Source organism: Siphateles boraxobius, unplaced genomic scaffold, assembly GCF_051911475.1.
Source record: "Siphateles boraxobius isolate OS27281-9 unplaced genomic scaffold, OSU_SipBor_1 6, whole genome shotgun sequence".
Classification (NCBI taxonomy): domain Eukaryota; kingdom Metazoa; phylum Chordata; class Actinopteri; order Cypriniformes; family Leuciscidae; genus Siphateles; species Siphateles boraxobius.
In genome coordinates this window covers 1213721-1241429 of record NW_027509186.1, presented here as the reverse complement: position 1 = coordinate 1241429, position 27709 = coordinate 1213721, and the positions used below count along the sequence as shown (strand labels likewise).

Genomic DNA, 27709 nt, shown 5'->3' with positions numbered 1-27709 from the left:
GAGTTTCAGATATTCCCTCTTTCTTCAACAGAGCCCTGAATGCCCCCCGGGTTTTGGAAATAATCCCCTAACCTCTTTCATGATGTAATCAGCTATTTTCCTGACCTGCTACCTCTTTTAGACTTTTTATGCCAACACATTGTAGAAGGTTCAGCAAGTGGCGCTGTGGCTTAGTTTGTCAAAGTGCCTGTCTTGTAAACAGGAGATCCTGGGTTCGAATCCCAGCAGTGCCTATGCCACAGGATGTGGGCACCGCTCACTTAATCTTTTACATATGTAAATCTTTGCCTGCTGAACAGTGTGCATCTGCACAAAATGTGGAAATCTAAGAAGTGATGTGCATGCAATAGCGTCTTAAAGTTTGTCTTTTGTGGCTCTGTGGCACAATGGATAGCGCATTGGACTTCTAGATTGTGAATGGAGATATTCAAAGGTTGTGGGTTCGAGTCCCACCAGAGTCGTGCATACCCTCTTTTGCTCAGATGTCTTTGTGTTGGACAAGCATATGCTTAAAACTTGAATCCATAAACTACTTCAGAAGCATACCCTTCACGTTCTGCTTATTTCCCTCTTTGGACACACCCAACTCAGATCACAGAGTACTCTACTAATTAACTTAAGTCACCTATTTAAATAAGAATAGGTTGTAATCCACTGGTCTAGGTCAAAATCTGCAACAACCTATTGTTGGCCACCTACCTAGAAAAAAAAGAAGAAAAAAAAAACACGCTTTCCATTTCTCCAAGCTGAAACAGCATTTAGATGTATCGTAACTGGAGGTTCCCGAAACATTTGAGACACGAGTACTGAGAGTTTCGATCCAGAAATAAATGGCTTGAGATATTCCCTTGTCCCTCAACAGAAGCCTGCACACCTTTCAGGTTTTGGAAATAATCCTGTAACTTCAAAGGGACCTATTCATGATGTAATCAGCTATTCTCCTGACATGCTACCTCTTTTAGACTTTGTATACAAAAGCATCGAACCAGTGACAGTAACTTTTGTGTGGCTTAGTTGGTTAAAGCGCCTGTCTAGTAAACAGGAGATCCTGGGTTCGAATCCCAGCAGTGTCTTATCTGTGGCTTCTAAGAGTAGTCATTCAATCATCTCTGATGTGAAAGTCTTGGCAGGAAAGTCAATCTGGTCTTTTCGGTTGCAAATGAAGGTTTTAAAAAGTGTCCCGTTTTTTGGGTCCCACCAGAGTCACGAATGGTGTCCCTTTGCACAGACGTCTTTACCAGACTGACATTTGCTTAAAGCTGGGGTTTTCCAACTTTTTCAGAAGCCTACGCAGCACATTTTTCTTCTTTTCCTTATTGAGCACACCCAAGTCAGATCGTCCAGTACGTTACTTATCAATCAATTATTTGATTCACCTGTATTAAATGAGAGAGATAATAAAACAAATATATATATATGTGGTGCAGATGCGCTTCAAGAATGGTTTGTAAGTTCCTGGCTTAGGCCTGAAATCTGCTACTACCGATTGATATGGTCAAGCCTATGGATATTTGTACAAACAAAGTCTTTACATATATGAAGAATAATACATGGATATCTTTCTGGATTTTGCCCTTTCATATCAGAAGAAGGCTCAGGAAACATTTTAGGCATGACTATCGAGAGTGTAGAGCCAAAATTAAATGAGTTCAGACATTCCCTTGAGGCGTGAAAGGCCCTCGTGTTTTGGGAAACAATCCTCTTACCTCTAAGGGACCTCGTTCATGACGTGATCAGCTGTTTTCCTGATGTGGTACCTCTTTTAGACTTGTTTTACCAACAAATTTCACAGAATCTGGCGCTGTGGCTTAGCTGGTCAAAGCGCCTGTCTCGTAAACAGGAGATCCTGGGTTCAAATCCCAGCAGTGTCTTTGGCACAGGATATGGGAGTGCTTAACCTTTTCACATATGAAAGTCTTTGCATGACGAACTGTGTTTACCTGCACAAAACTGGAAAAACTAAGAAGTGCTGCGCATGCAACACTTCCCTGAAGTGTGTCATTTTATGGTACAATGGATACAACTTTGGACTTCTAGGATGCGAATGGAGAAATTCCCTGGTTGTGAGTCCCACCAGAATAGTCAGTGGCCTCTTTTGCTCTGATGTCTCTGTGAGTCAGACATATGCTTAAAACTTGAATCCACAAACTACTTCAGAAGCATACCCTTCACGTTCTGCTTATTTCCCTCTTTGGACACACCCAACTCAGATCACAGAGTACTCTACTAATTAACTTAAGTCACCTATTTAAATAAGAATAGGTTGAAATCCACTGGCCTAGGCCAAAATCTGCAACAACCTATTGTTGGCCACCTACCTAGAAGAAAAAGAAGAAAAAAAAACACGCTTTCCATTTCTCCAAGCTGAAACAGCATTTAGATGTATCGTAACTGGAGGTTCCCGAAACATTTGAGACACGAGTACTGAGAGTTTCGATCCAGAAATAAATGGCTTGAGATATTCCCTTGTCCCTCAACAGAAGCCTGCACACATTTCAGGTTTTGGAAATAATCCTGTAACTTCAAAGGGACCTATTCATGATGTAATCAGCTATTCTCCTGACATGCTACCTCTTTTAGACTTTGTATACAAAAGCATCGAACCAGTGACAGTAACTGGCGCTGCGGCTTAGTTGGTCAAAGCGCCTGTCTAGTAAACAGGAGATCCTGGGTTCGAATCCCAGCAGTGCCTAATCTGTGGCTTCTAAGAGTAGTCATTTAACCTTCTCCTTCTCTGACGTGAAAGTCTTGGCAGGAAAGACAATCTGGACTTCTCGGTTGCAAATGAAGGTTTTAAAAAGGTTGTCGTTTTTTGGGTCCCACCAGAGTCACGAATGGTGTCCCTTTGCACAGACGTCTTTACCAGACTGACATTTGCTTAAAGCTGGGGTTTTCCAACTTTTTCAGAAGCCCACGCAACACATTTTTCTTCTTTTCCTTATTGAGCACACCCAAGTCAGATCGTCGAGTACGTTAATTATCAATCAATTATTTGATTCACCTGTATTAAATGAGAGAGATAATAAAATATATATATATATATGTGGTGCAGATGCGCTTCAAGAATGGTTTGCAAGCTCCTGGCTTAGGCCTGAAATCTGCTACTACCTATTGATATGGTCAAGCCTATGGATATTTGTACAAACAAAGTCTTTACATATATGAAGAATAATACATGGATAACTTTCTGGATTTTGCCATTTCATATCAGAAGAAGGCTCAGGAAACATTTTAGGCATGACTATCGAGAGTGTAGAGCCAAAATTAAATGAGTTCAGACATTCCCTTGAGGCGTGAAAGGCCCTCGTGTTTTGGAAACAATCCTCTTACCTCTAAGGGACCTCTTTCATGACGTGATCAGCTGTTTTCCTGATGTGCTACCTCTTTTAGACTTGTTTTACCAACAAATTTCACTGATCTGTGGCTTAGCTGGTCAAAGCGCCTGTCTCGTAAACAGGAGATCCTGGGTTCAAATCCCAGCAGTGCCTTTGGCACAGGATATGGGAGTGCTTAACCTTTTCACATATGAAAGTCTTTGCATGACGAACTGTGTTTACCTGCACAAAACTGGAAAAACTAAGAAGTGCTGCGCATGCAATACTTCCCTGAAGTGTGTCATTTTATGGTACAATGGATAGAACTTTGGACTTCTGGGATGCGAATGGAGAAATTCCCTGGTTGTGGGTTTTGAGTCCCACCAGAATAGTCAGTGGCCTCTTTTGCTCTGATGTCTCTGTGAGTCAGACATATGTTTAAAACTGGGGTCCACAAACTACTTCAGAAGCCTACCCTTCACATTCTGCTCATCTCCCTTATTGGACACACCCACGTCAGATCATAGAGTACTCTACTAAGTAGCTCAATTAACCCTTTTGAAATAAGGTAAATAACGAAAATGTATAGCGTCTGGGAGGTTTCGAGAATGTTTTGAAAACCACTGGCTTAGGCCAGAATCTGCTACTTCCTATTGTTGAGATCCAGCCTCTGGATGTATTCAAAACAGTCTTTACAAATATGAATATATAATTCATGAAAAGCTTTCTGGATTTTGTCTTTCAGATCAGCTGAAAGCATAGCAGAGATTGCTTTCCATTTCTCCTAGCTGAGACAGAGTTTAGATGTATTGTAACTGGAGGTTCCAAAAACATTTCAGAAACACGTATTGAGAGTTTCAGATATTCCCTCTTTCTTCAACAGAGCCCTGAATGCCCCTCGGGTTTTGGAAATAATCCCCTAACCTCTTTCATGATGTAATCAGCTATTTTCCTGACCTGCTACCTCTTTTAGACTTTTTATAGCAACACATTGTAGAAGGTTCAGCAAGTGGCGCTGTGGCTTAGTTGGTCAAAGCGCCTGTCTAGTAAACAGGAGATCCTGGGTTCGAATCCCAGCAGTGCCTATGCCAGTGGATGTGGGCACTGCTCACTTAATCTTTTACATATGTAAATCTTTGCATGCTGAACAGTGTGCATCTGCACAAAATGTGGAAATCTAAGAAGTGATGTGTATGCAATAGCGTCTTAAAGCTTGTCTTTTGTGGCTCTGTGGTGCAATGGATAGCGCATTGGACTTCTAGATTGTGAATGGAGATATTCAAAGGTTGTGGGTTCGAGTCCCACCAGAGTCGTGCATACCCTCTATTGCTCAGATGTCTTTGTGTTGGACAGGCATATGCTTAAAACTTGAATCCACAAACTACTTCAGAAGCATACCCTTCACGTTCTGCTTATTTCCCTTATTGGACACACCCAACTCAGATCACAGAGTACTCTTCTAATTAACTTAAGTCACCTATTTAAATAAGAATAGGTTGAAATCCACTGGCCTAGGCCAAAATCTGCAACAACCTATTGTTGGCCACCTACCTAGAAAAAAAGAAGAAAAAAAACACGCTTTCCATTTCTCCAAGCTGAAACAGCATTTAGATGTATCGTAACTGGAGGTTCCCGAAACATTTGAGACACGAGTACTGAGAGTTTCGATCCAGAAATAAATGGCTTGAGATATTCCCTTGTCCCTCAACAGAAGCCTGCACACCTTTCAGGTTTTGGAAATAATCCTGTAACTTCAAAGGGACCTATTCATGATGTAATCAGCTATTCTCCTGACATGCTACCTCTTTTAGACTTTGTATACAAAAGCATCGAACCACTGACAGTAACTGGCGCTGTGGCTTAGTTGGTTAAAGCGCCTGTCTAGTAAACAGGAGATCCTGGGTTCGAATCCCAGCAATGTCTTATCTGTGGCTTCTAAGAGTAGTCATTCAATCATCTCTGATGTGAAAGACAATCTGGACTTCTCGGTTGCAAATGAAGGTTTTAAAAAGTGTGCCGTTTTTTGGGTCCCACCAGAGTCACGAATGGTGTCCCTTTGCACAGACGTCTTTACCAGATTGACATTTGCTTAAAGCTGGGGTTTTCCAACTTTTTCAGAAGCCTACGCAGCACATTTTTCTTCTTTTCCTTATTGAGCACACCCAAGTCAGATCGTCCAGTACGTTACTTATCAATCAATTATTTGATTCACCTGTATTAAATGAGAGAGATAATAAAAAAAATATATATATGTGGTGCAGATGCGCTTCAAGAATGGTTTGCAAGCTCCTGGCTTAGGCCTGAAATCTGCTACTACCGATTGATATGGTCAAGCCTATGGATATTTGTACAAACAAAGTCTTTAAATATATGAAGAATAATACATGGATATCTTTCTGGATTTTGCCCTTTCATATCAGAAGAAGGCTCAGGAAACATTTTAGGCATTACTATCGAGAGTGTAGAGCCAAAATTAAATGAGTTCAGACATTCCCTTGAGGCGTGAAAGGCCCTCGTGTTTTGGAAACAATCCTCTTACCTCTAAGGGACCTCGTTCATGACGTGATCAGCTGTTTTCCTGATGTGGTACCTCTTTTAGACTTGTTTTACCAACAAATTTCACAGTACCTGGCGCTGTGGCTTAGCTGGTCAAAGCGCCTGTCTCGTAAACAGGAGATCCTGGGTTCAAATCCCAGCAGTGCCTTTGGCACAGGATATGGGAGTGCTTAACCTTTTCACATATGAAAGTCTTTGCATGACGAACTGTGTTTACCTGCACAAAACTGGAAAAACTTAAGAAGTGCTGCGCATGCAACACCCTGAAGTGTGTCATTTTATGGTACAATGGATAGAACTTTGGACTTCTAGGATGCGAATGGAGAAATTCCCTGGTTGTGAGTCCCACCAGAATAGTCAGTGGCCTCTTTTGCTCTGATGTCTCTGTGAGTCAGACATATGTTTAAAACTGGGGTCCACAAACTACTTCAGAAGCCTACCCTTCACATTCTGCTCATCTCCCTTATTGGACACACCCACGTCAGATCATTGAGTACTCTACTAAGTAGCTCAATTAACTCTGTTGAAATAAGGAAGATAACGAAAATGTATAGCGTCTGGGAGGTTTCGAGAATGTTTTGAAAACCACTGGCTTAGGCCAGAATCTGCTACTTCCTATTGTTGAGATCCAGCCTCTGGATGTATTCAAAACAGTCTTTACAAATATGAATATATAATTCATGAAAATCTTTCTGGATTTTGTCTTTCAGATCAGCTGAAAGCATAGCAGAGATTGCTTTCCATTTCGCCCAGCTGAGACAGAATTTAGATGTATTGTAACTGGAGGTTCCAAAAACATTTCAGACACAAGTATTGAGAGTTTCAGATATTCCCTCTTTCTTCAACAGAGCCCTGCATGCCCCTCGGGTTTTGGAAATAATCCCCTAACCTCTTTCATGATGTAATCAGCTATTTTCCTGACCTGCTACCTCTTTTAGACTTTTTATGCCAACACATTGTAGAGAGTTCAGCAAGTGGCGCTGTGGCTTAGTTGGTCAAAGCGCCTGTCTTGTAAACAGGAGATCTTGGGTTCGAATCCCAGCAGTGCCTATGCCACAGGATGTGGGCACCACTCACTTAATCTTTTACATATGTAAATCTTTGCATGCTGAACAGTGTGCATCTGCACAAAATGAGGAAATCTAAGAAGTGATGTGCATGCAATAGCGTCTTAAAGTTCGTCTTTTGTGGCTCTTTGGCGCAATGGATAGCGCATTGGACTTCTAGATTGTGAATGGAGATATTCAAAGGTTGTGGGTTTGAGTCCCACCAGAGTCGTGCATACCCTCTATTGCTCAGATGTTTTGGAAACAATCCTCTTACCTCTAAGGGACCTCGTTCATGACGTGATCAGCTGTTTTCCTGATGTGGTACCTCTTTTAGACTTGTTTTACCAACAAAATTCACAGTGTCTGGCGCTGTGGCTTAGCTGGTCAAAGCGCCTGTCTTGTAAACAGGAGATCCTGGGTTCAAATCTTAGCAGTGCCTTTGGCACAGGATATGGGAGTGCTTAACCTTTTCACATATGAAAGTCTTTGCATGACGAACTGTGTTTACCTGCACAAAACTGGAAAAACTAAGAAGTGCTGCGCATGCAACACTTCCCTGAAGTGTGTCATTTTATGGTACAATGGATAGAACTTTGGACTTCTAGGATGCGAATGGAGAAATTCCCTGGTTGTGAGTCCCACCAGAATAGTCAGTGGCCTCTTTTGCTCTGATGTCTCTGTGAGTCAGACATATGCTTAAAACTTGAATCCACAAACTACTTCAGAAGCATACCCTTCACGTTCTGCTTATTTCCCTTATTGGACACACCCAACTCAGATCACAGAGTACTCTACTAATTAGCTTAAGTCACCTATTTAAATAAGAATAGGTTGAAATCCACTGGCCTAGGCCAAAAGCTGCAACAACCTATTGTTGGCCACCTACCTAGAAAAAAAGAAGAAAAAAAAACACGCTTTCCATTTCTCCAAGCTGAAACAGCATTTAGATGTATCGTAACTGGAGGTTCCCGAAACATTTGAGACACGAGTACTGAGAGTTTCGATCCAGAAATAAATGGCTTGAGATATTCCCTTGTCCCTCAACAGAAGCCTGCACACCTTTCAGGTTTTGGAAATAATCCTGTAACTTCAAAGGGACCTATTCATGATGTAATCAGCTATTCTCTTCTTATAGACTTTGTATACAAAAGCATCGAACCAGTGACAGTAACTGGCGCTGTGGCTTAGTTGGTCAAAGCGCCTGTCTAGTAAACAGGAGATCCTGGGTTCGAATCCCAGCAGTGCCTAATCTGTGGCTTCTAAGAGTAGTCATTTAACCTTCTCTGATGTGAAAGCTTAAAGCTTGTCTTTTGTGGCTCTGTGGCGCAATGGATAGCGCATTGGACTTCTAGATTGTGAATGGAGATATTCAAAGTTTGTGGGTTTGTCATATGGGTAATTAATAAATAAAAACGTATCGATACAAGGCCCCCACTCCAGAGCATTTTTTCACACACCGGCTTGTCTTGTGGATGTCTTGTGGATGCCATACCACCTTTGGAAGGTCAGGCTGTGCTGTCCTGTGTGTGGAGAATCAGAGTGTTCTGGTTAACCTCCACCAGCTGCATGGATGTTCCTCCCATCACCAAGCTGTTGCCCAGTACAAGCTGCCTTATCCTGCGATAGTCTTGCAGGATCAGAGACAATCTTGACAGGGCTCCCTTGCCTTTTCTTTTGGGGCTTGGGTGGACAGTGCAAAGTCTGATGAAGATGGTCTCCAGCAGACGGCAACAGTCAGGCCACTGAGCAGGTGCGCTGCTTGCACCCAGCACACATCTGGTGGTGCTCTCTACACCAGGGTGAGTGGGCTTCTTCGGGACCTTGAAGCGTCCACTCAGCAGTCTCTTTCGGCATCGACTGTCTTACACCACCCGTTCCTTGTCCCGGTCATCCAGGTTCTGCCAAAGAGCAATTATGGTGTTGGCTTCCTGGTTGGTCAGGCTGAGGGCTGTGTGGTCCCGGAGATCCACCAGATATTCTGCCAGCTGGTCCACATGTTGATAACCCGGGATATTTTGGTAGTCAACAGCCTATTAAAAAACACAAACATGCAATACAATTATTACATCACATCTGTCTAATGCATAATTCCATAACTGATTGTGTTATTTTCCTGTTTATCACCGTAAAGCACTGTATAGTACAAAGCAGAGAGAGCGCCATTCTTGACATTTTACAAAGCACCAAATAAATAAAGATGACTTGACTTGATGTGTATTTGCAGCTTACAAATGAATTTAGGCTGTACTTTTAAATGTAAAATATGTGGAAAGTCTGGATTTAAAGCACTGGATGTTAATTCATCATAATTATTCTAGTTAATTTGAAAGACATACAAAGGAGTAGTATTTACCGTCTCTTCTTCATCATCATCCTGACCAGCATCCTCTGGCTCTGAGGGGAGAGTTGAAACAGATGTTTCAGAGGGAACAGGTGTGACAGCAGTCCCTGAGGGTCCAGGTGATGAAGGAGACTGTGTGAGGACAAGTTTGGGGTCAGGGACCAGTGAAGGGGATGTGGAGCCCAGTACAGGTGTGGCACTGCTGGTGACCAGGGTGGAAGAACCCAGTGTCAGTGTGGAAGAGGGTGGTGACAGAACAGCCTCCGGATCTGCTATTGTGTGATCCTCGCTGATGTCACAGAAGCCCTCATCTTCATCTCGCTCCTCCACACTGAGGTCCTCAATGAGCTCTGCTGTCTGCTCAGAGTCAGGATTCATGTCCTGCAGTGCCTGACCAGTCTGCTGGAACAGATACTGCACTCCAATGAGCTCACCTGAAATAAAAACAATAAACAAACGGAAATTAAATAGAATGTTGTGTATCATATTTGATACATTAGGCTTTTGTAGTAGCTCATATAGTGTGAGAATATAGAGCTCATCGTCAAGGAGAAAAAAAACAAAATAGTTTTATTAAGAGGCCAAACACGTTTAATTATGGGGGCAAAACATGAAATGAAATGCAATACAATGATGATTGAGAGAAAAGTCTGATGATCATTTTGATATTTACATGTAACATGATTTTCTAATCAAGTGAACCCAAGCTGCTTCAGTCTAGTAACTAGTCATTAAATATTACTAACAATATAAAAGTTATTCTTACAATTACTTTATAAAATCAGTAAAGGTTTTACAATGAAAAGAAACGTGAAGCACGAGCTGAAGGTGGACACTTTTACAATTATACTAAAAGACTATAATCAATCAGACGACAGAGGGCATGTTTCCTAAAAATTTTTGATCATGTTGATCATTTAGAGTCCTTTAGAAACTTGCATATCAATTATGATACAATCGACTCTATAGGGTTAAATCTGACATACAGACGGAGGTTACACAGAAATTGCAAGTTGATAAAATAAAAAATATATAAAACAATTCTCACCGGTGTAACATGCAGGGGGACAAAACGTGGGGACCACTTTCCTGCCAAACAGCTTTTCATAATTGCCGTTTACACAGTGAACAAGTTCTCCTGTGTAGCTGCGGCTTCAAGCTGATGGCTCCAAAGCTGATGGCTCCGATGACAGGGAAGCAGCCTCCCGGTCCTGGTTCCACCGGTGTAGACCCTCCAGCAGATAAATCTGAAAGTTCAGACTGTTTGCACTGGTCCCTGTAAATAGACACAACAGTGTTTAGGAGGTGTTAAAGGAACACACAAAAACACTTAATGCTCTTTCTTTACACCTGCACAGTGTGTGTGACAAAGACAATACCTGGGATGAAACGGTTCAGGTGTAAATGAAAGGACTCGAGAGAAGTGGAGCCTCTGGCACATCTGTAGGTCTTCAGAAGCACACCTCCCTTGTTTAGGCTCCCTGTCTCTGTATAGAGCACAACACCAGGGGGGTCTTGAATGCATTTCACATGCTTCTTCTGGACATTCCAGATGTGCTCCATCCTTTCTCGGTCCAGGAGAGGAACACCCAGGGAGTCTTTGCCCTTGCTGCTCAGGAGCTCTGTAAGCAGCCGCTCAAGGAGAAGGATGGTAGTCTCCTCTCCACAGGTCCTCCTCCGGCAATGGAGTGCCAGCTCATTCCTGGTAAGATGCTTGTTGACATCTTCATCTGTCAGCGCAGGCCAACCCTGGGATATCAACAGCTCTCTCTTTGCTTTGCGAAGCATAGAAACATCAGCCGCATCCCACTCAAAAATGCACGCTGACAGCCGTGACATGAAGATGGGATACAGCTGATGGGCATCAGTTGTACACCCCATGGCAATCCTGCGCATAAAATGCCAGATGTCCAAGCGAATCATGAGATCAGGCCACCCTCTGAATCTGGTTTTCAGCTTGGTCTCACCCACATCAGTGCAGCAGCCACAGTCCACGTACAAAACAGCAGGTGGATCCACACTAGCCTGCTGGTACCTTTTCACCAGACCATCGACCATCATGTCCAGTCCTGCTCCTTCCTGTGCTGTCAGCACACTCATGAGCACCTGACCAAACTCATTGCCAACAGAGGTAAGCCAGAGTCCCGTTCCCCTTGCCGTCCCAGCCAGCTTCTTAGTGATCTGCAGTAGATGACAGGAAGCATGCAATGCAATGAAACATCACACCATGTAGAATATGATACTCATGCTCTTATAATGATATAACAGTAAACACCATAAATTAACAAAAATCCCCTGCTAACCTTTTTAGTGGAATCCATCTTCAAGACTGAACCATACGTAGATGTTATCCTTGCATGGATTCATCCAGCCTTGTCAGGATGTCTTGGCTGTACACGGTGAGCAGCCACTTGCAGCTTGGGACCACTGTAGGCTCTGGGGGTTCCTGGAATTGTATTTGCAACACCCCGGGTCGTTTGAGGAAGTCCACACATTGGGTGGTGTACCGGGCCATACGCTGGAGCCACTCCTCACTGTGGTTCTCACGCAGCTGTTTGATGACACGGGACTGTTGCCTAGGCCACGCTCACGCAGGAGCCGAATGACTCTCATATCACAGGCATACCTTAGGAAAAGCTAAATCCACACATTCATATATTTTACACAACTGATTTGTAAAGTATTTGCAAACATATGTGATGATGGGCTATCAACTGGATGTGGAATTAAAGTGTACTTACTTCCGCGTGAGGATGACCCGAAATTCAGAGCGATTGCCCAGATCCAGCTGTTGCAGGACAGTCTGACTCCAGGACACATGCGAGGCTTTACACTTGGTACAGATGAGGGTTTCTGTGACCATGTTGTACATCCTATCGATGTCCAGAACCTGCCGTGCCCTTTTGTGCAGACCGCCTCCAGTCAGCTGATGCTGCCCGCAGGCAGAATTGGGACAGAGAGCCTTGATCTTCCAAAGCTTGTACGGCATCCACAGCAACAGAGCAAGACAAAAAAATCTGTCTGGAGCTGGAGCCTGGTTGTAAATAAGTGCTGGCTGTGGTGGGTAATACCAGAGCTGTAGGTTGTCTCGAAGCTCTGGTTTTCCCTTGGGCCCCATTTTAAAAAGCCTGCTGGCAATCCACCTGTGATCCTCTGGTGGCAAAGTGTCCGACCACAAACGATGCAGTCGAACTAGAGATGCATCTTGCAGTAATGCCCCCGAAGGAGTAGTCTGTGAATGAAAAAGACAAAACATTTAGTCTAGCAGGTCATTTATTTAATTACCGCTTTATCTATTCAAGACTACCCTCATATAAAATAGAAAATATTGGATGTCAAAAACGTACTTAAGGTTATAGAATAAAATGTATACATTTGTTCCAATAGTTTTCAGAATTGTGTCAGCTGCTAGCACTAATTTGTGTGACTACTGAGTTGTGACAGTTAATATGCAAATTCAATTATTTTGGACCAATAAAATTTGAAATTACTTACCGAGACAACATGCAATGAAATATAATATATGTTGCATATATAACAAGAGAAAGAAACAGTCATAACTATCCAATAATTTTAACTAATCCTAGATGGAATTATACAATACTGTTTAAAGGTCTATGTTCAGTAAGATTCTTTTTGTTTTTGAAATATGATTAAAATACAGTCAAAAACAGTAATAGTGGGAAATAATATTGCAATTTAGGATCGCCGCTTATTTGAATCTGTTTTCAAAAGTATTTACAGTTTTTTTCAATCGCTAACAAGCGCTTACCCATACTTCAGATACTTTTTCCTAAACTCTTAACACAGACTCACACCAACAAAACACAATTGGCCAAATTGATAATTTTCTTCTCAAGAACACATTTTGTTACAGATTTTTATGATTGTTTACACACTAAAATAAAAATTTCCACACAATTTGCAAAATTCTACTCCAATGAGCAAAACCCCTCCGCAGATTTGCACAACATTACACACAATGTCTGCCTTACCCTTATAGCAAAACATTACACACAGTGATTTGTAAAACTCTACACACATTTTCACACCTTAGACACAGATAAGGATTGTGAGGTTACTTCCTTGTCATTACAAAGCCCCGGATTGCCATTGACCACACTAATGAATGAATTGGATATGCACATCCATCAGGCGTGGAAGCACACATGTGCTAATTTGAAAACGCATCACTCAGGAGTGCTATAAAAGGCAGCAGGTGAGTTCACCTGTCTTCAACAAAAATGGAAGGAGCTAGAAGAAGAAGAAGAAGAAGAGTGAGAATAAGAGGGGGGGGCTCAAAGAGGAGATGAAGGAGGTAGAGGAAGAGGAGAAGGAGGTAGAGGAAGAGGTGAAGGAGGTAGATGAAGAGGAGAAGGAGGTAGAGGAAGAGGAGAAGGAGGTAGAGGAAGAGGTGAAGGAGGTAGAGGGACCATGGACTGACACCGATGGAAGCTGGACAAAGAGTTCAACCAAATCTCTGGTTGATACTGTAACTGAATAGTTACAGTATTCTTGTTGCTTTTACAGCAGTTTTTCTTCAGAGTCAAACTGTATGTACTTCATGCAGTAATTTTAATTTGTCTACAGATTTTATTTTTTTCATTGATTTCATTGTTGGTTGATTACTTTAACTGATTATGGTAAGAAATACTGTAAATAAATACTTGAAATATGAGTCTGCAGAAATCAGTGTTGTGCAGTGCTTGGTAAGTTTATAGTAGGCCTATTTGTGTACATTCTCCCTATATCTCAAACTAATCATGAAGAATGTTGTTTGTGTGTCACAATTTTTTTTTTCATCTAAATTATCCCTTACATAACAATGTCTGGCCAAAAATCTAGCACATGCTATTTCCTAAAAATATTATTTTTACAAATGTGTTTTTTATTTATCACAACAGTGTGAAACTGGTTACAATAGTGTCTGATCATTGAGGACTGTGTTGGTTAAATGAAAACTAATAGCATTTTCACAAATATGTGTATATCTTTTGACTGAAGTGTGTATGTTTTGACAGAAGTGTGTCATTTTCCAAACAATCTAGAAATTATGCCAATTGAGTGTGGTGTTTGGATAATTGTGATTACATTTTGAAAAAAAGAACCCGGTTTTCAAAATTGCGTGTAAACAATTGAAAAAAACTGTAAATATATACTAACTCTTGTAAGGAACTCAGCTTTTTGGAAATATTAATAATCAATAATATCTTGTTATTATTAATTATAAATATTTGGGTCAGTTAATTGGATTAACTTGATGTGGCTGAATTAATATTACAATCAATTAATCAGTTCTTCCAACGAACTCTTTTGATTATTAATTTATTCTAAGAAAAGGGTATCTTCCATGGCCACCGAAGAATAATTATTTCTTCGCCTGTACTTGTACTTTGAGCCAGTAGCAAAAACCGTGATCGTAAAGTGACTTGTATTGCAAGCAAAACAGAACCAAATACATATTATGTACAAGTTTTATTAACTAAATATAGATATTTATATGAATATAAATAAACTAAACAACATACACACATGAATACATAAATAGGTTAGTGATAGGATGAAGTTGGAAACCGGAAGAGGGTCTATGAGAAGAACCATCAGAATTTCATTTTACACATTTCATTGAATTGAATACTTGCATTTGTAATGGGAACAATTCTTGAAGTTGTTGAAAATTGAAGTCGTTGATGGTTCCGGCAGTGTCAAGTGGAAGTTGGTTGAGCGTTCTCTTTCTCCAGGACCGCATGGCTGGTTTGGGCAAGGCCTGGGACTCTGTTGAGGCCACGCCGAGCACCCAGGAGAAGTGAGGAAGTCGGAAGGATGGGTGATTGGAGTCGTTGTTGGTTGGAGTCTTTGTTGGTTGGAGTCTTTGTTCCAAAACTCCTGAGATTGTCCTTGGTTCTTTGTGAGAGAGTCTTCTCTCTTTTCCATGAGGCCGGATCTGGTTGGAATCGAGGCCTGCTGGGCCCTGGGGCCCCCGTGGAGGGGGAGGGGGCTCCCCAGTCTCACCAGAACAGTGTTGCGGCTGGATGAAAAACTAAGAGAGGCAGGTCACATGTGGACTGTCTCTAATAAGGCCTGGAGAAGATCCTCCCCTAAGGGTTGAACTCGACCAATCAGAAAGGGGACATGTCTGAGAGGGAAAGTGGCTCTTAGTTGATTTATGGATCTTTGTCCCTAGGAAGATTATACCTTCATTAATGCTAAAATAGCTATAACACATCCACACTGCATTCTAGAAGAAGGTGATGTACATCAAAGTGTGAGTCATTAAATGAGGATTAGTTAGGTAGGAGGCACTATACAGGTGAGGTTACATTGATCGTTAGTTTGTTGTATACCAGGATACATACCATAATATATACCTAATAGTACACGAGACAGTAAACCATTTACACTGTTTCTTTCACAGTTTTATGCATGTTCATTTATAGATCAGTTAGTCTATGATTAATGCAGCAAAGTCTGTTTTAAAGAGGGTTTCTGTTTCATAGTCTCTCTCTTGAGTATGTGGCCACATTCCTCGGAGGTCGTAAAATCTCCTTGTCATGCCCTGTAACATGACACTGTTTCTGCCCTTGTGTTTGTTCATTTGGGCTGTGTGAGGAGTTTCATAAACCTTTGTATATAATGAATAATTAGTATGTGTCTGATTGGTCCATACCCTACAGATCCCCCCTCTCGATCGTTGTTGTCCCCCCTCAAGGACAACCACGAGCGAAGTTGGAAGTGCAGAGAGATCGGACACACACTTGTCATAGAAGGCTGGAAGGCCATGGTGGCCTCTGGTTGCTCGTGTCTTCTGGAGCGGTGGTCGTTCCACGGCTGGTGATGTGGACAGTAGCCAAGTCCAGGTCTCTGCAGCAGGTGTTGAGGCAGCAGGTGTTGGGACATTCTGAAGTTCATTAGTTTTGGGGCAGGTGTTTCCTTGTGGTTGCAGGAAGTGGTTAGGCCTCTATGTAGCATAGAGAGGTTTTCAAGCTGACATGGTGCTGGTGGCCGGAGGTCAGAAGGTGGTTGTTAGCCTCTCAGTCACGAGAGGTCTGAAGGATTGAAGTGTTGTTCTGTCCTTATGGTGGTTCCGACGCAAGCTTGCCTAAGCTGGGGTGGGCAAGGAGTCGGAAGCTTGTACCTTACAGGACTCCTCGGGTGAGTCCTGTGCAGGGAGCTATTTTGCGTGTGTCAGCGGCTCCAGTAACTCTGAGGCAGGTGCGTCCAGCTGTCCTTGCGGAGCCTCAGATTGACACCTGTGTGAAGGGTATGGAAGAGGATGCTGTCGTTGACAGCCGTGGTCTTCCTGTGGTGTTTGCAGGGTGCTGTCCTCCATGGCTTCTCCAAGGGGCTTGGCTGGTACCTGGGTTGTTGCCATGGTGACAGTTCTGTGCTGGTCCTGGGCATGCTCAGTCCAGCTGCATTGAATCTGGTTCGAACCTCAGTGTCTAGCTGGTCTGTAAGGCTTTGGGCACAGGTCCGCTCCTTGTGGGACGCTGTGATCTATTATGTGAGGTTGTTTACCTTCTGTTTTATACCCATAAGGTGGGGTAAGGAGATGAGAATCTTGATCACCCCGGTGTGGCTGTAACTCTGGCTTGGGGCATGGGTCGTTTGTCCTCTTCTCTCATGGTGCAGTTCCGTTGGCTCCGGTGCCGTCGGATGTCAGCAGCCATGGGTGGAACAGTGTTCCTCGCGATGGCTTGTCAGTCTTTTCGTTCTCCTAACCGGTTAAGGTCAGGTTAAGCAGAGGATCTGCAACATTTTGGCACACCTGTGGTGAGAGACTAATGCATGACCCTAGAAAGTTCAGAGCCACGGTTTAATGGGTTCGCTAGATATGTAGCATAAAGCTAGGTATTTCATGTGTAGCTAGCTAGTGAAGTGTGTATTGTATCCTTATCATCTTAGCTGTGAATGTTAGGAGGCTAAGACTTGTGTGGTTCCGAGAGTATTTCCTGGAAAGGGCATAGCCGAGATGAAATAAATGACTTAAGATGGTTCTTATGACTAAAATATTTCTCTGGACTTAACTGGTGGTTCACTACGGCTTGACGAAGTGAAGAATAGGAGGAAAAAGGACAGCTTTCCTATTCAAATTATGCTTATTATCAATCCTCGGGACTATAGTTATGCCCTAGTAATCGTTGAAGTTACTTGTGTTGCAGGGTCATAAAAATTAGTGCACTTGTTGAAAATAAACAAAATCACAAATAAAGGTGTCTCTGGTTCCTTTCTGGGCCCTATGGGAAATGGAACCACATTTGAACAAGAGAAGAAATGGAAATAAATCATATACATGACAGTATAGACAAGTGAATAGCTGACTGCTATTATTATCGAAGTAAAATAAAAATAAAAAGGACTTAAGTAAGTGATAAAAACAGCCGGAATGATCTGAAATTGAGAGTAATCAATAGCACTAGTGACTAACCTTTAGATTTGCCTGGACCAAAACTCCATAGTGGGTCACAGCTGTTGCGTGTTTAAGACCACACCGTGTGTGTCCCTCCAAAGGTTTAGTCAACATGCTGATGAAAATTCTCATAACTATAAGAATTCTTCTCTAGCTACATAGCTTACATGTAATTAAACTTGGGTTTAATTGACAGGGCATCTGCAAATTTAGCCTACAGCGCTCAGCAAGGACTATGCCTAAACTAGTGAAGGTGAAATTCAGCTGAGAAGAATTGAAAGTAAGGAAAGAGAAAAATTAGAAACCCTAAATGGGGTTAAAGAAAGTATTTTAGAATACTTTGCGCTGTATACATAAAAGCTGTAATTAAGGCTTCAAGTAAATGATGCTAACCGCTAACTGTAGAAGTTATTATGTAGCTTAGCCTAAGCTGGATGGATGCTAGGTTAGCTTAGCTTAGCCTAAACTGGATGGACACTAGGTTAAGTTAGCTTAGCCACCTAGGCTGGTTTGTTTACAAGATGACGTCACGAGTTAGCACTTCCTGTGACAAGTCGTTGTCATGGGAACCAGTGCATGTAAGAACAATTCAACAGTCCATGAAGAATGTCCGCACATTTTAAATGAGTTATGCATGTTTAAACGGGTTAAAAGGGGGCGCCTATACTTTAAATCTTTCAAGAGCTTGATGTTACATTCAGTAAAATGCAAATGTGGTTTGGCATTTGCAAATTTTACTCATGGAACTCTTCTCTTTACTGTACGCAACTTATTCTATTTGTTTACAGAGTAAGGAAATAGATTTGCTGTAAGTCAAAGCTTGTCTAAGCCTATATAGTTACGTCCATCTCGTGCATAAATACTGACTTTTCAGCGAGTAAACAGTTTTGATCGCTAGGTAGCTCTCTGCTTGTAGATGCAGCCAAAATTTAGGTGAATTTACATCAACCTAACAATAATTTGTAAGGTCTTTACTTTGTAGAAAGGGGAGCATCACCCAAGTCTACGTGTATATAACACTGTACTGAGATTCCTTCGTCAGAAACAGATTAAGCAATACTGCAATTTGGATTCCTTCAACCAAAGCAGACTAATAAATACCGGTACAGTTTGCATGCCGCTGAGATGAGATTCCTTTGTCAAACAGACTTACGCTTTAATGCTGAAATTACCGATACCAGTTAAGACCCCTTTTTTTTTATTTTTTATTATTATTATTTTAAGTAGAGATGTCAATTCCAGCTATCGTTTTATCTGCATTTAGACAAGCCAGCAGCTAGTGATCAAAATGTGTATCGCATATCATGTCCCGTTTGGATCGGAATGATCAAATAAGCACTTTTTTAGGATAACAGTAGTTACGAAGGGGCTATAGGTCATGCTAGTTTTCCTGTAACCCTTCATTGTCATGGAAACTAATGTGTAGCAGTGCCAATTCAACCAGCATGTAGCAAATGTTTGTTTCAAAAGAGTCGTGCATAGTCTGTTGGCAGGTGAGGCTTACACGTCCATTCAAGATTTCCTTTATATCAGTAAAATTCTACTTTTACTAATGCAGAGTCTTGCTGCTCTTTGAGCACACATTTTCATCTACTTTAAAAGTTTTATGTCCTATGTTGACCAGGGACTTTTTAGCAGAGTCTTGCATTGTTTTCATGCTGTGTGCCTTCTGGCTTTGCAGTTCAGAATCAATGGGGTCTTAGGAACCTTTTCTGGGGAGGCCTTCTGTGTTAGAGGCCTTCTGCATCAGGTCACGCATCGTTGAGTGGGCATTGCGTGGGGGCAGGTGAAAATATGGTGACTAACTGGTTTTGGAGGAAAAGTTTCTTGAAGCTGGTGTCCTCCTCCGTCACAGGTTCGTTGTAAGTTCCACAGAAAACTCGTTCGGAGTCGGTGGTGGTAGCACAGGCCCTTCTAGGTCTGTCCTGCTTGGTGTTTGGGCAGGGCCCAGCTGGGCTAGATGTGTCTAGATCAGATGGAGTCTGTCTCGGTGTGCCACACCGGCTGCAGGTGCAGACTGCAGGTGAAAATCAATGTCTCTTGGATTGGCAGGGATGTCTCTGACCTTTCACTTGAGATTGTTGAGTGTCACTTCATGTGCCATTTCAGGGATTGTCTGAGTTACCTTTTCCTCCTGCAGCTGCAGGGGCTCTCAGGACACTGTCTGGTGAAGTGTTAAGCCGAGGGCTTTGGCTCCTCCCCCCCTTTGTGCAGGGCTGGGGAAGCTTACGCTGCTAATGTGAAGGTCAGCAGGGTCCATCTTTCTTGTGTGGTCCATTTGCAGTGGGTTGGACTGTTGCAGCTCTCTTTGGACCACATGGAGTGCGTCAATAATGTTACAGCATCGCTAAGTCAGTGTTCGGACTTCCGCTGCACATTGATGGCTTTAGCTCTCTTTGAGTTCAACCATTTCTTTAAGTTCTTTGAGTGAAACAGTTCTTTACCCGTCGGTTTGCAGGTGCTCAGAGCTGTCGTCCGCCTGAAAACTGATGATCTCTTTCAGTTGCTCTGCTCTGTCAGGGTCCTTGCATCTGTCCTGTGCCTTCTCCCGTTGAGCAGGGTTCGTTCTCTGTGGAGTCCTGTGGCTGGCAGCGTTAGTTCATTTACCTCCTGTTTGAGGCCTGCGGGAGCATGGCCAAGGAGAAGATAATGCTGGTCAGCTCTTGGTGGCTCAGGCTGGGTGTCAGACGTCTGCTTTCATTGTTGCCTAACTGTTCCTTCCTCTGCCGTGGCAGGTCGTTGCCTGCTTCAGGCTGAAGGATGTCCATGACACTGCTCTGCCGGGTCTTCAGGTGGTCCTGGTGGCAGAGCTGGGTGTCTGAGGCCTACTGGAACACTTGTGGGAACACGAGAGAGAAATGGCAAAGGCAAATGCAAGTTTCTACAGAGGTTGTGAGCTATCTGTGTGGGAGAATGGCTATGTGGAGCAGCTAAAATTTAGTGTTGGTGAGCACACACAACAAAAAAAAAAAAGTTTTGAGTATCTTAGTTGACGTGCTTTAAGCAGCATCGACTGATGACTGGGCTCTTACATGTCATAACCTATTACTCAAAAATGCTGATGGTTCTTCTCACATGTTGTGCTACGAGAGTAACAGATAGAGCAAAACCAAAATAAAACAATGGGATGAAACCAGAAAAGAAGAGGAAGAAAGGAGTGTTTTACCTATTTAGGTTTAGCTAGGAGACATAGGTAAACAGGAGTCACTTATGGGTTATGCTGCTGTTAGACTAAGCTACCAGGGACACATCAGACATCTCAAGGTCCAAAAGAAGAAGAAGAAACAATGGGAAGTGTTTCCAGTTCTGTCTGGGGCCTACTGTGCGTTTGTGTTTAGCCGTACTTCATGTACTTAGCTTGGTGCTAAGGAGTGAGGATGGGTAAAACACAGACAGGAAGTAGGATATTAATGACCTGTGTAACTCGCTATGGAAACAACAGTCGCTAGATATTGTAATCCTATAGAGAGAGCGAAGATGAGGATAGTGACTAGTCATCTAAAATAAGGTAAAGGTAAAGTTAGAACGTCCTTATAGCTCTAAGAAAACTAAAAGGAAAGGGAAGCGTATCAAGTAATTTAATTAAATTTCAAATTTAGTTAAGCCCTTCTTTTTTTCTTCAATCAGAAACGTCTTGGACGTCTTTACCAGACTGACATTTGCTTAAAGCTGGGGTTTTCCAACTTTTTCAGAAGCCTACGCAGCACATTTTTCTTCTTTTCCTTATTGAGCACACCCAAGTCAGATCGTCCAGTACGTTACTTATCAATCAATTATTTGATTCACCTGTATTAAATGAGAGAGATAATAAAAAAAAATATATATATGTGGTGCAGATGCGCTTCAAGAATGGTTTGCAAGCTCCTGGCTTAGGCCTGAAATCTGCTAGTACCGATTGATATGGTCAAGCCTATGGATATTTGTACAAACAAAGTCTTTAAATATATGAAGAATAATACATGGATATCTTTCTGGATTTTGCCCTTTCATATCAGAAGAAGGCTCAGGAAACATTTTAGGCATTACTATCGAGAGTGTAGAGCCAAAATTAAATGAGTTCAGACATTCCCTTGAGGCGTGAAAGGCCCTCGTGTTTTGGAAACAATCCTCTTACCTCTAAGGGACCTCGTTCATGACGTGATCAGCTGTTTTCCTGATGTGGTACCTCTTTTAGACTTGTTTTACCAACAAATTTCACAGTACCTGACGCTGTGGCTTAGCTGGTCAAAGCGCCTGTCTCGTAAACAGGAGATCCTGGGTTCAAATCCCAGCAGTGCCTTTGGCACAGGATATGGGAGTGCTTAACCTTTTCACATATGAAAGTCTTTGCATGACGAACTGTGTTTACCTGCACAAAACTGGAAAAACTTAAGAAGTGCTGCGCATGCAACACTTCCCTGAAGTGTGTCATTTTATGGTACAATGGATAGAACTTTGGACTTCTAGGATGCGAATGGAGAAATTCCCTGGTTGTGAGTCCCACCAGAATAGTCAGTGGCCTCTTTTGCTCTGATGTCTCTGTGAGTCAGACATATGTTTAAAACTGGGGTCCACAAACTACTTCAGAAGCATACCCTTCACGTTCTGCTTATTTCCCTTATTGGACACACCCAACTCAGATCACAGAGTACTCTACTAAGTAGCTCAATTAACTCTGTTGAAATAAGGAAGATAACGAAAATGTATAGCGTCTGGGAGGTTTCGAGAATGGTTTGAAAACCACTGGCTTAGGCCAGAATCTGCTACTTCCTATTGTTGAGATCCAGCCTCTGGATGTATTCAAAACAGTCTTTACAAATATGAATATATAATTCATGAAAATCTTTCTGGATTTTGTCTTTCAGATCAGCTGAAAGCATAGCAGAGATTGCTTTCCATTTCTCCCAGCTGAGACAGAATTTAGATGTATTGTAACTGGAGGTTCCAAAAACATTTCAGACACAAGTATTGAGAGTTTCAGATATTCCCTCTTTCTTCAACAGAGCCCTGCATGCCCCTCGGGTTTTGGAAATAATCCCCTAACCTCTTTCATGATGTAATCAGCTATTTTCCTGACCTGCTACCTCTTTTAGACTTTTTATGCCAACACATTGTAGAGAGTTCAGCAAGTGGCGCTGTGGCTTAGTTGGTCAAAGCGCCTGTCTTGTAAACAGGAGATCTTGGGTTCGAATCCCAGCAGTGCCTATGCCACAGGATGTGGGCACCACTCACTTAATCTCTTACATATGTAAATCTTTGCATGCTGAACAGTGTGCATCTGCACAAAATGAGGAAATCTAAGAAGTGATGTGCATGCAATAGCGTCTTAAAGTTCGTCTTTTGTGGCTCTTTGGCGCAATGGATAGCGCATTGGACTTCTAGATTGTGAATGGAGATATTCAAAGGTTGTGGGTTCGAGTCCCACCAGAGTCGCGCATACCCTCTATTGCTCAAATGTTTTGGAAACAATCCTCTTACCTCTAAGGGACCTCGTTCATGACGTGATCAGCTGTTTTCCTGATGTGGTACCTATTTTAGACTTGTTTTACCAACAAATTTCACAGAATCTGGCGCTGTGGCTTAGCTGGTCAAAGCGCCTGTCTCGTAAACAGGAGATCTTGGGTTCAAATCCCAGCAGTGTCTTTGGCACAGGATATGGGAGTGCTTAACCTTTTCACATATGAAAGTCTTTGCATGACGAACTGTGTTTACCTGCACAAAACTGGAAAAACTAAGAAGTGCTGCGCATGCAACACTTCCCTGAAGTGTGTCATTTTATGGTACAATGGATACAACTTTGGACTTCTAGGATGCGAATGGAGAAATTCCCTGGTTGTGAGTCCCACCAGAATAGTCAGTGGCCTCTTTTGCTCTGATGTCTCTGTGAGTCAGACATATGCTTAAAACTTGAATCCACAAACTACTTCAGAAGCATACCCTTCACGTTCTGCTTATTTCCCTCTTTGGACACACCCAACTCAGATCACAGAGTACTCTACTAATTAACTTAAGTCACCTATTTAAATAAGAATAGGTTGAAATCCACTGGCCTAGGCCAAAATCTGCAACAACCTATTGTTGGCCACCTACCTAGAAGAAAAAGAAGAAAAAAAAACACGCTTTCCATTTCTCCAAGCTGAAACAGCATTTAGATGTATCGTAACTGGAGGTTCCCGAAACATTTGAGACACGAGTACTGAGAGTTTCGATCCAGAAATAAATGGCTTGAGATATTCCCTTGTCCCTCAACAGAAGCCTGCACACATTTCAGGTTTTGGAAATACTCCTGTAACTTCAAAGGGACCTATTCATGATGTAATCAGCTATTCTCCTGACATGCTACCTCTTTTAGACTTTGTATACAAAAGCATCGAACCAGTGACAGTAACTGGCGCTGTGGCTTAGTTGGTCAAAGCGCCTGTCTAGTAAACAGGAGATCCTGGGTTCGAATCCCAGCAGTGCCTAATCTGTGGCTTCTAAGAGTAGTCATTTAACCTTCTCCTTCTCTGACGTGAAAGTCTTGGCAGGAAAGACAATCTGGACTTCTCGGTTGCAAATGAAGGTTTTAAAAAGGTTGTCGTTTTTTGGGTCCCACCAGAGTCACGAATGGTGTCCCTTTGCACAGACGTCTTTACCAGACTGACATTTGCTTAAAGCTGGGGTTTTCCAACTTTTTCAGAAGCCCACGCAACACATTTTTCTTCTTTTCCTTATTGAGCACACCCAAGTCAGATCGTCGAGTACGTTAATTATCAATCAATTATTTGATTCACCTGTATTAAATGAGAGAGATAATAAAATATATATATATATGTGGTGCAGATGCGCTTCAAGAATGGTTTGCAAGCTCCTGGCTTAGGCCTGAAATCTGCTACTACCTATTGATATGGTCAAGCCTATGGATATTTGTACAAACAAAGTCTTTACATATATGAAGAATAATACATGGATAACTTTCTGGATTTTGCCATTTCATATCAGAAGAAGGCTCAGGAAACATTTTAGGCATGACTATCGAGAGTGTAGAGCCAAAATTAAATGAGTTCAGACATTCCCTTGAGGCGTGAAAGGCCCTCGTGTTTTGGAAACAATCCTCTTACCTCTAAGGGACCTCTTTCATGACGTGATCAGCTGTTTTCCTGATGTGCTACCTCTTTTAGACTTGTTTTACCAACAAATTTCACTGATCTGTGGCTTAGCTGGTCAAAGCGCCTGTCTCGTAAACAGGAGATCCTGGGTTCAAATCCCAGCAGTGCCTTTGGCACAGGATATGGGAGTGCTTAACCTTTTCACATATGAAAGTCTTTGCATGACGAACTGTGTTTACCTGCACAAAACTGGAAAAACTAAGAAGTGCTGCGCATGCAATACTTCCCTGAAGTGTGTCATTTTATGGTACAATGGATAGAACTTTGGACTTCTGGGATGCGAATGGAGAAATTCCCTGGTTGTGGGTTTTGAGTCCCACCAGAATAGTCAGTGGCCTCTTTTGCTCTGATGTCTCTGTGAGTCAGACATATGTTTAAAACTGGGGTCCACAAACTACTTCAGAAGCCTACCCTTCACATTCTGCTCATCTCCCTTATTGGACACACCCACGTCAGATCATAGAGTACTCTACTAAGTAGCTCAATTAACCCTTTTGAAATAAGGTAAATAACGAAAATGTATAGCGTCTGGGAGGTTTCGAGAATGTTTTGAAAACCACTGGCTTAGGCCAGAATCTGCTACTTCCTATTGTTGAGATCCAGCCTCTGGATGTATTCAAAACAGTCTTTACAAATATGAATATATAATTCATGAAAAGCTTTCTGGATTTTGTCTTTCAGATCAGCTGAAAGCATAGCAGAGATTGCTTTCCATTTCTCCTAGCTGAGACAGAGTTTAGATGTATTGTAACTGGAGGTTCCAAAAACATTTCAGAAACACGTATTGAGAGTTTCAGATATTCCCTCTTTCTTCAACAGAGCCCTGAATGCCCCTCGGGTTTTGGAAATAATCCCCTAACCTCTTTCATGATGTAATCAGCTATTTTCCTGACCTGCTACCTCTTTTAGACTTTTTATAGCAACACATTGTAGAAGGTTCAGCAAGTGGCGCTGTGGCTTAGTTGGTCAAAGCGCCTGTCTAGTAAACAGGAGATCCTGGGTTCGAATCCCAGCAGTGCCTATGCCAGTGGATGTGGGCACTGCTCACTTAATCTTTTACATATGTAAATCTTTGCATGCTGAACAGTGTGCATCTGCACAAAATGTGGAAATCTAAGAAGTGATGTGTATGCAATAGCGTCTTAAAGCTTGTCTTTTGTGGCTCTGTGGTGCAATGGATAGCGCATGGGACTTCTAGATTGTGAATGGAGATATTCAAAGGTTGTGGGTTCGAGTCCCACCAGAGTCGTGCATACCCTCTATTGCTCAGATGTCTTTGTGTTGGACAGGCATATGCTTAAAACTTGAATCCACAAACTACTTCAGAAGCATACCCTTCACGTTCTGCTTATTTCCCTTATTGGACACACCCAACTCAGATCACAGAGTACTCTTCTAATTAACTTAAGTCACCTATTTAAATAAGAATAGGTTGAAATCCACTGGCCTAGGCCAAAATCTGCAACAACCTATTGTTGGCCACCTACCTAGAAAAAAAGAAGAAAAAAAACACGCTTTCCATTTCTCCAAGCTGAAACAGCATTTAGATGTATCGTAACTGGAGGTTCCCGAAACATTTGAGACACGAGTACTGAGAGTTTCGATCCAGAAATAAATGGCTTGAGATATTCCCTTGTCCCTCAACAGAAGCCTGCACACCTTTCAGGTTTTGGAAATAATCCTGTAACTTCAAAGGGACCTATTCATGATGTAATCAGCTATTCTCCTGACATGCTACCTCTTTTAGACTTTGTATACAAAAGCATCGAACCACTGACAGTAACTGGCGCTGTGGCTTAGTTGGTTAAAGCGCCTGTCTAGTAAACAGGAGATCCTGGGTTCGAATCCCAGCAATGTCTTATCTGTGGCTTCTAAGAGTAGTCATTCAATCATCTCTGATGTGAAAGACAATCTGGACTTCTCGGTTGCAAATGAAGGTTTTAAAAAGTGTGCCGTTTTTTGGGTCCCACCAGAGTCACGAATGGTGTCCCTTTGCACAGACGTCTTTACCAGATTGACATTTGCTTAAAGCTGGGGTTTTCCAACTTTTTCAGAAGCCTACGCAGCACATTTTTCTTCTTTTCCTTATTGAGCACACCCAAGTCAGATCGTCCAGTACGTTACTTATCAATCAATTATTTGATTCACCTGTATTAAATGAGAGAGATAATAAAAAAAATATATATATGTGGTGCAGATGCGCTTCAAGAATGGTTTGCAAGCTCCTGGCTTAGGCCTGAAATCTGCTACTACCGATTGATATGGTCAAGCCTATGGATATTTGTACAAACAAAGTCTTTAAATATATGAAGAATAATACATGGATATCTTTCTGGATTTTGCCCTTTCATATCAGAAGAAGGCTCAGGAAACATTTTAGGCATTACTATCGAGAGTGTAGAGCCAAAATTAAATGAGTTCAGACATTCCCTTGAGGCGTGAAAGGCCCTCGTGTTTTGGAAACAATCCTCTTACCTCTAAGGGACCTCGTTCATGACGTGATCAGCTGTTTTCCTGATGTGGTACCTCTTTTAGACTTGTTTTACCAACAAATTTCACAGTACCTGGCGCTGTGGCTTAGCTGGTCAAAGCGCCTGTCTCGTAAACAGGAGATCCTGGGTTCAAATCCCAGCAGTGCCTTTGGCACAGGATATGGGAGTGCTTAACCTTTTCACATATGAAAGTCTTTGCATGACGAACTGTGTTTACCTGCACAAAACTGGAAAAACTTAAGAAGTGCTGCGCATGCAACACTTCCCTGAAGTGTGTCATTTTATGGTACAATGGATAGAACTTTGGACTTCTAGGATGCGAATGGAGAAATTCCCTGGTTGTGAGTCCCACCAGAATAGTCAGTGGCCTCTTTTGCTCTGATGTCTCTGTGAGTCAGACATATGTTTAAAACTGGGGTC

General features: G+C 42.2%; 20 non-coding genes across 20 annotated transcripts; all 20 read left to right on the top strand.

Moving 5' to 3' along the window:
* Window positions 1–159: 159 nt before the first annotated feature.
* trnat-ugu (transfer RNA threonine (anticodon UGU)) lies at window positions 160–233 on the top strand. The gene has a single exon. It is a non-coding gene; the product is annotated as a tRNA-Thr (tRNA).
* Window positions 234–372: 139 nt separating this feature from the next.
* On the top strand, window positions 373–461 carry trnar-ucu (transfer RNA arginine (anticodon UCU)). Its single transcript is given in 2 exon segments — window positions 373–409; window positions 426–461. It is a non-coding gene; the product is annotated as a tRNA-Arg (tRNA).
* A 1336-nt stretch (window positions 462–1797) lies between these two features.
* On the top strand, window positions 1798–1871 carry trnat-cgu (transfer RNA threonine (anticodon CGU)). The gene has a single exon. It is a non-coding gene; the product is annotated as a tRNA-Thr (tRNA).
* Window positions 1872–2618: 747 nt separating this feature from the next.
* On the top strand, window positions 2619–2692 carry trnat-agu (transfer RNA threonine (anticodon AGU)). Its single transcript has one exon. It is a non-coding gene; the product is annotated as a tRNA-Thr (tRNA).
* A 1633-nt stretch (window positions 2693–4325) lies between these two features.
* trnat-agu (transfer RNA threonine (anticodon AGU)) lies at window positions 4326–4399 on the top strand. The gene has a single exon. It is a non-coding gene; the product is annotated as a tRNA-Thr (tRNA).
* A 139-nt stretch (window positions 4400–4538) lies between these two features.
* trnar-ucu (transfer RNA arginine (anticodon UCU)) lies at window positions 4539–4627 on the top strand. The gene is given in 2 exon segments: window positions 4539–4575; window positions 4592–4627. It is a non-coding gene; the product is annotated as a tRNA-Arg (tRNA).
* Window positions 4628–5163: 536 nt separating this feature from the next.
* trnat-agu (transfer RNA threonine (anticodon AGU)) lies at window positions 5164–5237 on the top strand. The gene has a single exon. It is a non-coding gene; the product is annotated as a tRNA-Thr (tRNA).
* Window positions 5238–5944: 707 nt separating this feature from the next.
* On the top strand, window positions 5945–6018 carry trnat-cgu (transfer RNA threonine (anticodon CGU)). Its single transcript has one exon. It is a non-coding gene; the product is annotated as a tRNA-Thr (tRNA).
* Window positions 6019–6846: 828 nt separating this feature from the next.
* trnat-ugu (transfer RNA threonine (anticodon UGU)) lies at window positions 6847–6920 on the top strand. The gene has a single exon. It is a non-coding gene; the product is annotated as a tRNA-Thr (tRNA).
* A 364-nt stretch (window positions 6921–7284) lies between these two features.
* Window positions 7285–7358, top strand: trnat-ugu (transfer RNA threonine (anticodon UGU)). Its single transcript has one exon. It is a non-coding gene; the product is annotated as a tRNA-Thr (tRNA).
* A 734-nt stretch (window positions 7359–8092) lies between these two features.
* Window positions 8093–8166, top strand: trnat-agu (transfer RNA threonine (anticodon AGU)). The gene has a single exon. It is a non-coding gene; the product is annotated as a tRNA-Thr (tRNA).
* A 13709-nt stretch (window positions 8167–21875) lies between these two features.
* On the top strand, window positions 21876–21949 carry trnat-cgu (transfer RNA threonine (anticodon CGU)). Its single transcript has one exon. It is a non-coding gene; the product is annotated as a tRNA-Thr (tRNA).
* Window positions 21950–22780: 831 nt separating this feature from the next.
* On the top strand, window positions 22781–22854 carry trnat-ugu (transfer RNA threonine (anticodon UGU)). The gene has a single exon. It is a non-coding gene; the product is annotated as a tRNA-Thr (tRNA).
* A 139-nt stretch (window positions 22855–22993) lies between these two features.
* Window positions 22994–23082, top strand: trnar-ucu (transfer RNA arginine (anticodon UCU)). Its single transcript is given in 2 exon segments — window positions 22994–23030; window positions 23047–23082. It is a non-coding gene; the product is annotated as a tRNA-Arg (tRNA).
* Window positions 23083–23218: 136 nt separating this feature from the next.
* Window positions 23219–23292, top strand: trnat-cgu (transfer RNA threonine (anticodon CGU)). Its single transcript has one exon. It is a non-coding gene; the product is annotated as a tRNA-Thr (tRNA).
* A 747-nt stretch (window positions 23293–24039) lies between these two features.
* trnat-agu (transfer RNA threonine (anticodon AGU)) lies at window positions 24040–24113 on the top strand. The gene has a single exon. It is a non-coding gene; the product is annotated as a tRNA-Thr (tRNA).
* Window positions 24114–25744: 1631 nt separating this feature from the next.
* trnat-agu (transfer RNA threonine (anticodon AGU)) lies at window positions 25745–25818 on the top strand. Its single transcript has one exon. It is a non-coding gene; the product is annotated as a tRNA-Thr (tRNA).
* A 139-nt stretch (window positions 25819–25957) lies between these two features.
* Window positions 25958–26046, top strand: trnar-ucu (transfer RNA arginine (anticodon UCU)). The gene is given in 2 exon segments: window positions 25958–25994; window positions 26011–26046. It is a non-coding gene; the product is annotated as a tRNA-Arg (tRNA).
* A 536-nt stretch (window positions 26047–26582) lies between these two features.
* Window positions 26583–26656, top strand: trnat-agu (transfer RNA threonine (anticodon AGU)). Its single transcript has one exon. It is a non-coding gene; the product is annotated as a tRNA-Thr (tRNA).
* Window positions 26657–27363: 707 nt separating this feature from the next.
* On the top strand, window positions 27364–27437 carry trnat-cgu (transfer RNA threonine (anticodon CGU)). Its single transcript has one exon. It is a non-coding gene; the product is annotated as a tRNA-Thr (tRNA).
* The last annotated feature ends 272 nt before the right edge of the window (window positions 27438–27709 follow it).